The sequence below is a fragment of the Schistocerca nitens genome, chromosome 9, assembly GCF_023898315.1.
Source record: "Schistocerca nitens isolate TAMUIC-IGC-003100 chromosome 9, iqSchNite1.1, whole genome shotgun sequence".
Classification (NCBI taxonomy): domain Eukaryota; kingdom Metazoa; phylum Arthropoda; class Insecta; order Orthoptera; family Acrididae; genus Schistocerca; species Schistocerca nitens.
In genome coordinates, this window is record NC_064622.1 from 417,154,585 (window position 1) to 417,162,522 (window position 7,938).

Consider the following 7,938-nt stretch of genomic DNA (forward strand, 5'->3'; position numbering starts at 1 on the left):
CTAGGCAAAAATGCCGATTATTACACCACCACACTACTGCTGTCGACATTACTGAACGAGCTGCTCAAGTCGAATTCCCTCTCCAACACAAACTGGCTAATAAGCAATAAGACCCCATGTTCGAGTCCCGGCCGTGGCACAAATTTTAATTCATTTCTACAGCATTCATCATCATCGTAGATAAAGACGAGACTTAAATCTGTCGGAGGAAATTTAATTATAAGATCTATAAGATCATCTACGATTTGTCTTAAGTACCTTTCCACGCAGGTTGACCTACGAATGTTGGACGTACGACCTATGCCGGAATCTAGCTCATCACAATGGGCTTTAAGGAGAAGTATTTCACAGTTGCGTTATCCTTCCAAATTTACTTGAGCTGAAACAGAGAAATCAACTGTTCATTCGTCTAAAATAAAGTCTTATATGCTGCAAAAAGCAACTATTGTATTAAATATCTAAATGTCACAAAAAATATTTAACCTAACTTTTCTTGTACCTGGATGTGTGTTTCTTAGAGGTAAATTACTTGCTGTCGGACAACTGTCTACCTGCTCTGCTCTAAATTATATCACATGTCATACATTCGTTAAACTAAACATTTTATCAAAAATATTTTGGTGACCACCTGTACACCGCAAAATAAACTTTCTTATTAACTAAATGTCATTTCATTCTGAACGTAAGCACGTAATGACTGTTACCAGATGCGTGCAGTACACGCTGTCGACTTATTTGACAATGCTATGCAATTTCGAACACACCCCAATGAAACAAACAATTAACTAGAAATGATTTCGTAACCACCCAAATCACGTGACATAACTTTTGTCTCCTAAAAAAGTAACTTTATGCTTTATTTAGGCATGAGTTCAAACTGTTGAGCATGGACTGAAAAGCACATTTGCAATCGCCGTTCGGAGGAACGATGAACAGGTGTAATTACAGTTGATGATATGGTAGTGCGTGCTCAGGCCGATTCGACGACACATGTCATCGGGCATCGTCGTAGAGTGCATCATTGAGTGCTCCCCCCCCCCCCCCAAAAAAAAAAAAAAATGGAAAAGAAATCAAGAGGAGTCGAAACAGGGGACCTCGCTGGCCAGTTGGCAACAGAATTGGTTCAAATGTGTGAGAGTTCCTAAGGGACCAAATTGCTAAGGTCATCCGTCCCTAGACTTACACACTACTTAAATTTTGTACATAGCTGCACGTTCAGAGAGCGTGAATAGTTACAATTGAAAGAAAAACAGCCCTCGGTCACTATTTTTAACAAATTAACCTGGTTTTATCACATCTAGTAGTGTCTTCCTCAGAATTTAAATCAAAGAATGGTCTATATTCTAAAACATGATCACAGAATTATGACTAAAAACGTATGATATGGTATAAGTACGGAATCATCGTGAAAGACTGGCAGTACTTATATGTCATTTATAAAAGAATAAATATACCAAAAGGGCATTAGTCACAAAGATATTTAAGATAAAGAAAACTGTGATGGCGAGCCACTAAGGGCTGCTCGATATTTGCGTGATGCAGGTTGCAAAACGGACTGAGGTGCCCGCGTTACCAGATATAAAGAACACTTGCTAAGAAAAAATGGCACTAGCCCCCAAAATTCGTCTTTTGCCGACTATCTTCTAATTACAAGTCATTCACCTAAAGCCATCTGCGATAGCAACATTTTGCACACCGAAATGAAAGGGCGTAGACTAGATATTCTAGAAGAATTAGAGATTTTCAAGCATTTTGCTCGAAATGATAGCCTCATCATTAACGAACAGCTACGGCTACGTAACAAAAATTTTTTCAACGGTAGAAAGCCGTTACTCCATATCTGACTTCGGGTCTCCTTGTGCAGGTTGCCGAAATGTTCTTTTCCTTCGAAGGTAGTCCTATGTTTTTCAATTACCAAATGTTTCTTGGCTGCATTTCACGTCAATATTGCTTTCTACAACTTGTCATTCAGTCCTATCTACATTTTCATTATAATGTTTCCATGTTTTATCTTACTTTATAAGCTTTGATGTAGACAAAATGTTACGTTGTATGCTACTATCAAACAAATATTGCTTTCCATTATGTACCAAATACTGTTTATTTATAATTATTTTTGCCTAATTGTATCTACCGCTACTAGATAGCGCGCTCGTTGCAGTGCCATGTTCACCTGGCCGCATTTGTTAACGCGGGCACCTCAGTCCGTTTCGCTACCTGCACCACACAAGTAACGAGCAGCCCTTAGTGGCTCGCCATCACAGTTTCCTTTATCTTAAATATCTTTGTGACTAATGCCCTTTTGGCATATTTATTATTTTATAAATGACATATAAGTACTGCCAGTCTTTCACGATGATTCCGTACTTATACCCTGTATACGTTTTTAGTCATAATTCTGTGACCATGTTATATAATATAGACCATTCGTTGATTTAAATTCTGAGGAAGACACTCCTAGCAGTGTTGAAACCAGGTTAATTTGTTAAAAATAGTGACCGAGGGCTGTTTTTCTTTCAATTGTACTTAAACTAACTTATTCTAAGAACAACACACACACCCATGCCCGAGGGTGGACTCGGACCTCCGGCAGGAGAAGCCGCGCAGTCCGCGACATGGCGCCCATAACTGCAAGGCCACCAACATAATTTTGTCCTATCCAACATCAGGATAGTTCTAATTCAGTATCTTCGTTGAAACACGGGACAAGTGAGCTGGACGACGTCGTGCTGCAGCCACATACACTGTGGAATATCCAGTGGTACCTCCTCTAGAAGAGCCGTCAGAATGTTCGTCAGAAAGTGAGAGTACGAATGTCCATGTAGAGCGCTTCATATGAAGTAAGGTCCCACAATGTAATTTCGTATTATGCCGCACCATAACTTTACGCTCCACGGCCGTTAATGTTGCACCTTACAAAGCCAGTGTAGATTCTCGGCTGCCCAGTAGTGCATGTTAATCAAATTTACATTATCATGTTAGCAAACGTTGCTTCGTCGGTAAATGTAGGGTTATCTCTCCGACAAAATTATGTACGATGTTCGAAATCACTGTCGTCGAGTGCCTGATGTAGTGACAGATGGTCGGGATGGAAAAGCTGTCGATGCAGGAAGAGAAATGACGTCTGGCTGATTCCACATTCCATGCAATATGTCTCGTACAACAGTGCGGATTCACTAGCGTCGTAGCCAGAACAGCTTCTTCTCTGCCAGTTTTAGTCTTATTTGGTGTCCTCTTTTTGACGTTCAAGCAGCCTTTCCGCACTAGCCTCTTAATAATTCGTGCAATGGCCTGGTGCGTAGGACATTGGTTATAAGGATAGATGACCCTATATCGCGGTACTGTTTTTGTGGTATTTCTTTTACATTCGCCATGTAAAACTAATATATCAAATTTTCTTCATTTGTGTACTTATCTACACGCAAGGAATGTTGAAGCAGAAATGAGCGGTCCGCGTGCAGATAAGTAAACAGGTAAATATGTTGACTTTCTGACATAGCGCAGCACGAGAGCTCTGCATGACGGTGTTTGCACCGCTAATGTCGCTCCCGGCCACCGTCTCTCAAATTTTAGGATAGTTTTCGAATTTTTTACATTCAACGTCATTAGTAACAAACTCTGTATACTGTGTCTTCTCAAGGGCTCCCGAATGCAGTTAAAAAAGTATATAGTTCCACTATAAAAAAGTACTTCTTCAATATCTCCCTTGATGCAAGCGCTAAAAATACTAACAAAACAAAAAATACGTGCCCCTCGACGCTTTAACATTTGCCGCGTTTCGATTTTTGTAACAGATCACGAAGTAAAAGTGGTGTTACGTGACTTACCTTGTATGTGTCGTGTCTGTTCTATTGGACATGTCCGAAAGAACAGACGCCATTTAGACCTTGCCGATATGTAGAAGCTAGCGGACATTGATTAACATTAGCCGGCCGCGGTGGCCCTGCGGTTCTAGGCGCTCCAGTCCGGAGCCGCGCTGCTGCTACGGTCGCAGGTTCAAATCCTGCCTCGGGCATGGGTGTGTGTGATGTCCTTAGGTTAGTTGGGTTTAAGTAGTTCTAAGTTCTAGGGGACTGATGACCACAGCAGTTGAGTCCCATAGTGCTGAGAGCCATTTGATCAACATTAATCGAAGACAAAGGGGTTGTCAGTGTTAAATTTCTGGGATTAGAACACGATAACACATACAGATGGAAATGGCATAACACGGCATTGCTGAAGTGCCTAAACGAGTCTGTATTTTAAGTGCGAATAATGTCAGAAGTAGGAGATATAAATATTAAAAAAAAATTGCTTCATTTGCTAACTTCCATTCTATAATGTCATATAGGATAATATTTTTGGGTAATTCTGCAAACCGAGCAGATGTTTTCAGAATACAAAGGCTTGTAATAAGACTTATTTGTGATGCAAACTCAAGATTATCATGTAGGAACCTGTTCAAGGAAATTTGTATTCTAACCATTACTTCTCTCTATAATAATTGTATGAAATTTGTTGCTAATAATATATCTCTATTTCCATCCGTCGATCCCTACTGCAAAACTCTGGAAGTCATTTGAGATAATTTGAAATCATTCACACATATTCGATTTCAGAATATTCGAGAACTCTGCCCAGAAGTTTACAAAATATTTGAGACTGAATATTATGGGAAACACCCGCACACACGCTCATGCGGATGCGGATACACACACACACACACACACACACACACACACACACACACACACACACACACCACACGCGCACGCACACGCACACGTCCGCAGACACACACTTTGAGAGAAAAAGAGAGAGAGAGAGAGAGAGAGAGAGGGGGGGGGGGAGGGAGAGAGGGAGAGAAAGAGGGAGAGAAAGATGGTTGGTAGTGGTTGGGATGAACGAAATTCCTCTTATTTAGTCACGGATACAAAAGTAACCTGTTGCGGGAAAAGGAAACTGGAAAAGATATCATTACCTACCAGTGAAATGAGGTAGGCAGGCGATGCACAATTGTTGAAACATGCAAGTACGTTTCTGGAAGACTTCCTCTACAACCGCTAAGACAAATTATATGACAGAATCCGATTTGTTTACTTACACGCTGAATTCCACCTACTGGGCCTCAGGACGATACTGCCATCGATTTGTTGCTTTTTCAGTACGCCTGAAACAGAGAAATGTTTCCGTTGGCAGTCAACATAACTAAACTGAAATACGTTGTAAAATATATTTGTATACTTCGGCAAGGCATACAGAAAAATGCAATATTGTATCAACTTTACAAAACGAAAATTCTACATGGAGTCTGTAGACTCACTTGGGGGCAGACTACTGCGATCCATACTATAGAACTGTGCTGTACAGACGTGACACCCTGTACTGAATACACTGATTTCAGTAAGTCGACAGCTTAAGAGTTTCGTGCTGGTCCTTGAAGTGCTACGTTAACGTGCTTTAATGACTTCGATACCTCTGGTACACATAATTCGTCCATTCTTTTGTAATCATGAACAACATTTTTATTTATTTCTTTACTGCAATACCATTAATTAAGTAAATGAAAGTTGTTATTGTCTGCAATAACTTGACTTACTGTATCGTTTATAATGAACTCTTGCCCGCGAAAGGCAAAGGTCCCGAGTTCGAGTCTCGGTCGGGCACACAGTTTTAATCTGCCAGGAAGTTTCAAAATACTTTATGTTTACAAGCTGGGTCGCGATATTAATCAGTTTCCCAACGTAGCGTTACGTAATTACTACTGGTGGTTTCACAACCCTTAACAATTTACCACAGGTTATGACGACACTACCACGTCGACAGTATACCAGCTTCGTCGTTTTCGACGTGATAATTCCCAGGAAGCTTATGTCAACGCATTTTCTCCATTTGCGTTCTGTCTCTTTGCTAGAATGATGCCCTACCCGTGTCTGCCCCGTTGATATATGAAAAGTAATGTCTGCAAAACTTTTATGTGAAAAACATTTAAAGTTTTTTAAGTGAAACAAATCTTATCATCACATTTCTTCTTTATTCTCCATATCTACGTATTTACTTCTCAGCATAGTCGCCCTGCCAACGAACACATTTCTCCGAGCGAGAGCTCGGTTTGTTGACAGCCTCGAGGAACCTCAACCTCACCTCTGCTTGTACAGCTTCATCGCTATCAAGGTAAGGTCCTATAAGGTATTGTTTAAGTTTTGGAAACAGATAAATCGGATGGAGCCAAGTCGGGTCTGTATGGAGGATGATCGATGACGGTGAACGCAAGGACGCGATTGCTGCAGCCGTCGGGGCGCACGAGTGTGGGCTGGCACTGCCATGTTGAAGGAACTCTTAGAATTCCAAACTCTATTACAGCACGCTGTATTCCAGGTACCGACATAGTTCTGTCGGAGCACTCAAGAGGCACAGGGCTGCATATATGTAGCCGCGAAGAATAAACGTTCCTGACAGGTTAAATCTGTGCCGGACCCAGACTCGAACTCGGGAACTTTGTTGACTTTTTAAAGCGTCCCAAAGGTTGGATTCAAGCAGAGACTCTGGGGAGGACACTGTATTCCTGGAATGTTATGTCCCACAAACCAATGCATCACTGATGCTGTTGGCCGGCCGGAGTGGCCGAGCGGTTCTAGGCGCTACAGTCTGGAACCGCGCGACCACTACGGTCGCAGGTTCGAATCCTGCCTTGGGCATGGTTGTGTGTGATGTCCTTAGGTTAGTTAGGTTTAAGTAGTTCTAAGTTCTAGGGGACTGATGACCTCAGCAGTTAAGTCTCATAGTGCTCAGAGCCATTTGAACCATTTGAACTGATGCTGTTTTACAACAGGGTGCATTGTCATGCTGACAGAGTCACTCATCGTTCCTAAAGCGTTCCTTTACTGGATGTAGTATTTATATACGTCCGCATTTAGTGTTTTCTTAAGCGCCACAAGAGGAAAACGACGTAACGACGAAAATCACTCCCATACCTCAGCATCACCTCATCCGTACTTCACTGTTGCCGCTACAAATAAAGGAATTTAACGTTCCCCCGTTCCCTAGGGGCTCGAGAAACGCGAAACGTTTCATCGGGTAGCAACAGGGTATAGCGTGATTCACTACCCCATATCACTCGTTTGCAGCCATCCACTAGCTAGTGGTGTTGCTCTTTGCACCACTTCAAGCGTCGCTTGGCACTGGTTGAATAAATATGTCGCTTATGAGAAGCTATTCAACCATTGTACCCCATTCTTTTTAACTCCCTCCGCAAGGCTTGAAGGATCCTGTCAGTCAGTACAGGAGGTACGAGTGGTCTGGGCTTAGCTGTGGTTGTTCCTTTGAATTTACACTTCACAATCACATCACCTGCATTCGGCTTGGGCAGCTTTAGAAAGATTGAAATATCCCTAATATATAAGGTGTTTCAAAAAGAATATACGTATTTCAAATGCACATATTTATTAAACTTTAAGACATACCAATATGAAAATTTATACACATATTTACGAACCTCTCAAGTTCAGATTACATATGTTCAATATGTCCTCCATCAGCGACACGAGGAACATCACATGGATACTCAAACTCCTCCCATACTCGGACATATATGTCCTTCGTAACTGATGTTATGGCAGTACGCACCCTGTATATATAAACTGTCGATACCATCTGCGAATGTTCCACCCATTCGCAGGATCAATTTGATACCTCAACCTGAAACGTCTCTGCACTGTAATCACGGAAATTGCTCTTCGAAAACTTGAGAACTCAAAATTATTTCTGCTGCGGAGTAGCCATTTTAAAGATACGACGGTTACCAAGCAAAACAGAAGACAATTGACATCTAGCTGCTATTAATGTAAACTAGATTATGTATTCGTTTCTCCAATAGACGAGACGAGGCGCAGCGATCGATAGTTTGGACAAAATAACACTTTGTATGCATTTTCAACTTCTCGCGTTGTAGTAAATGGT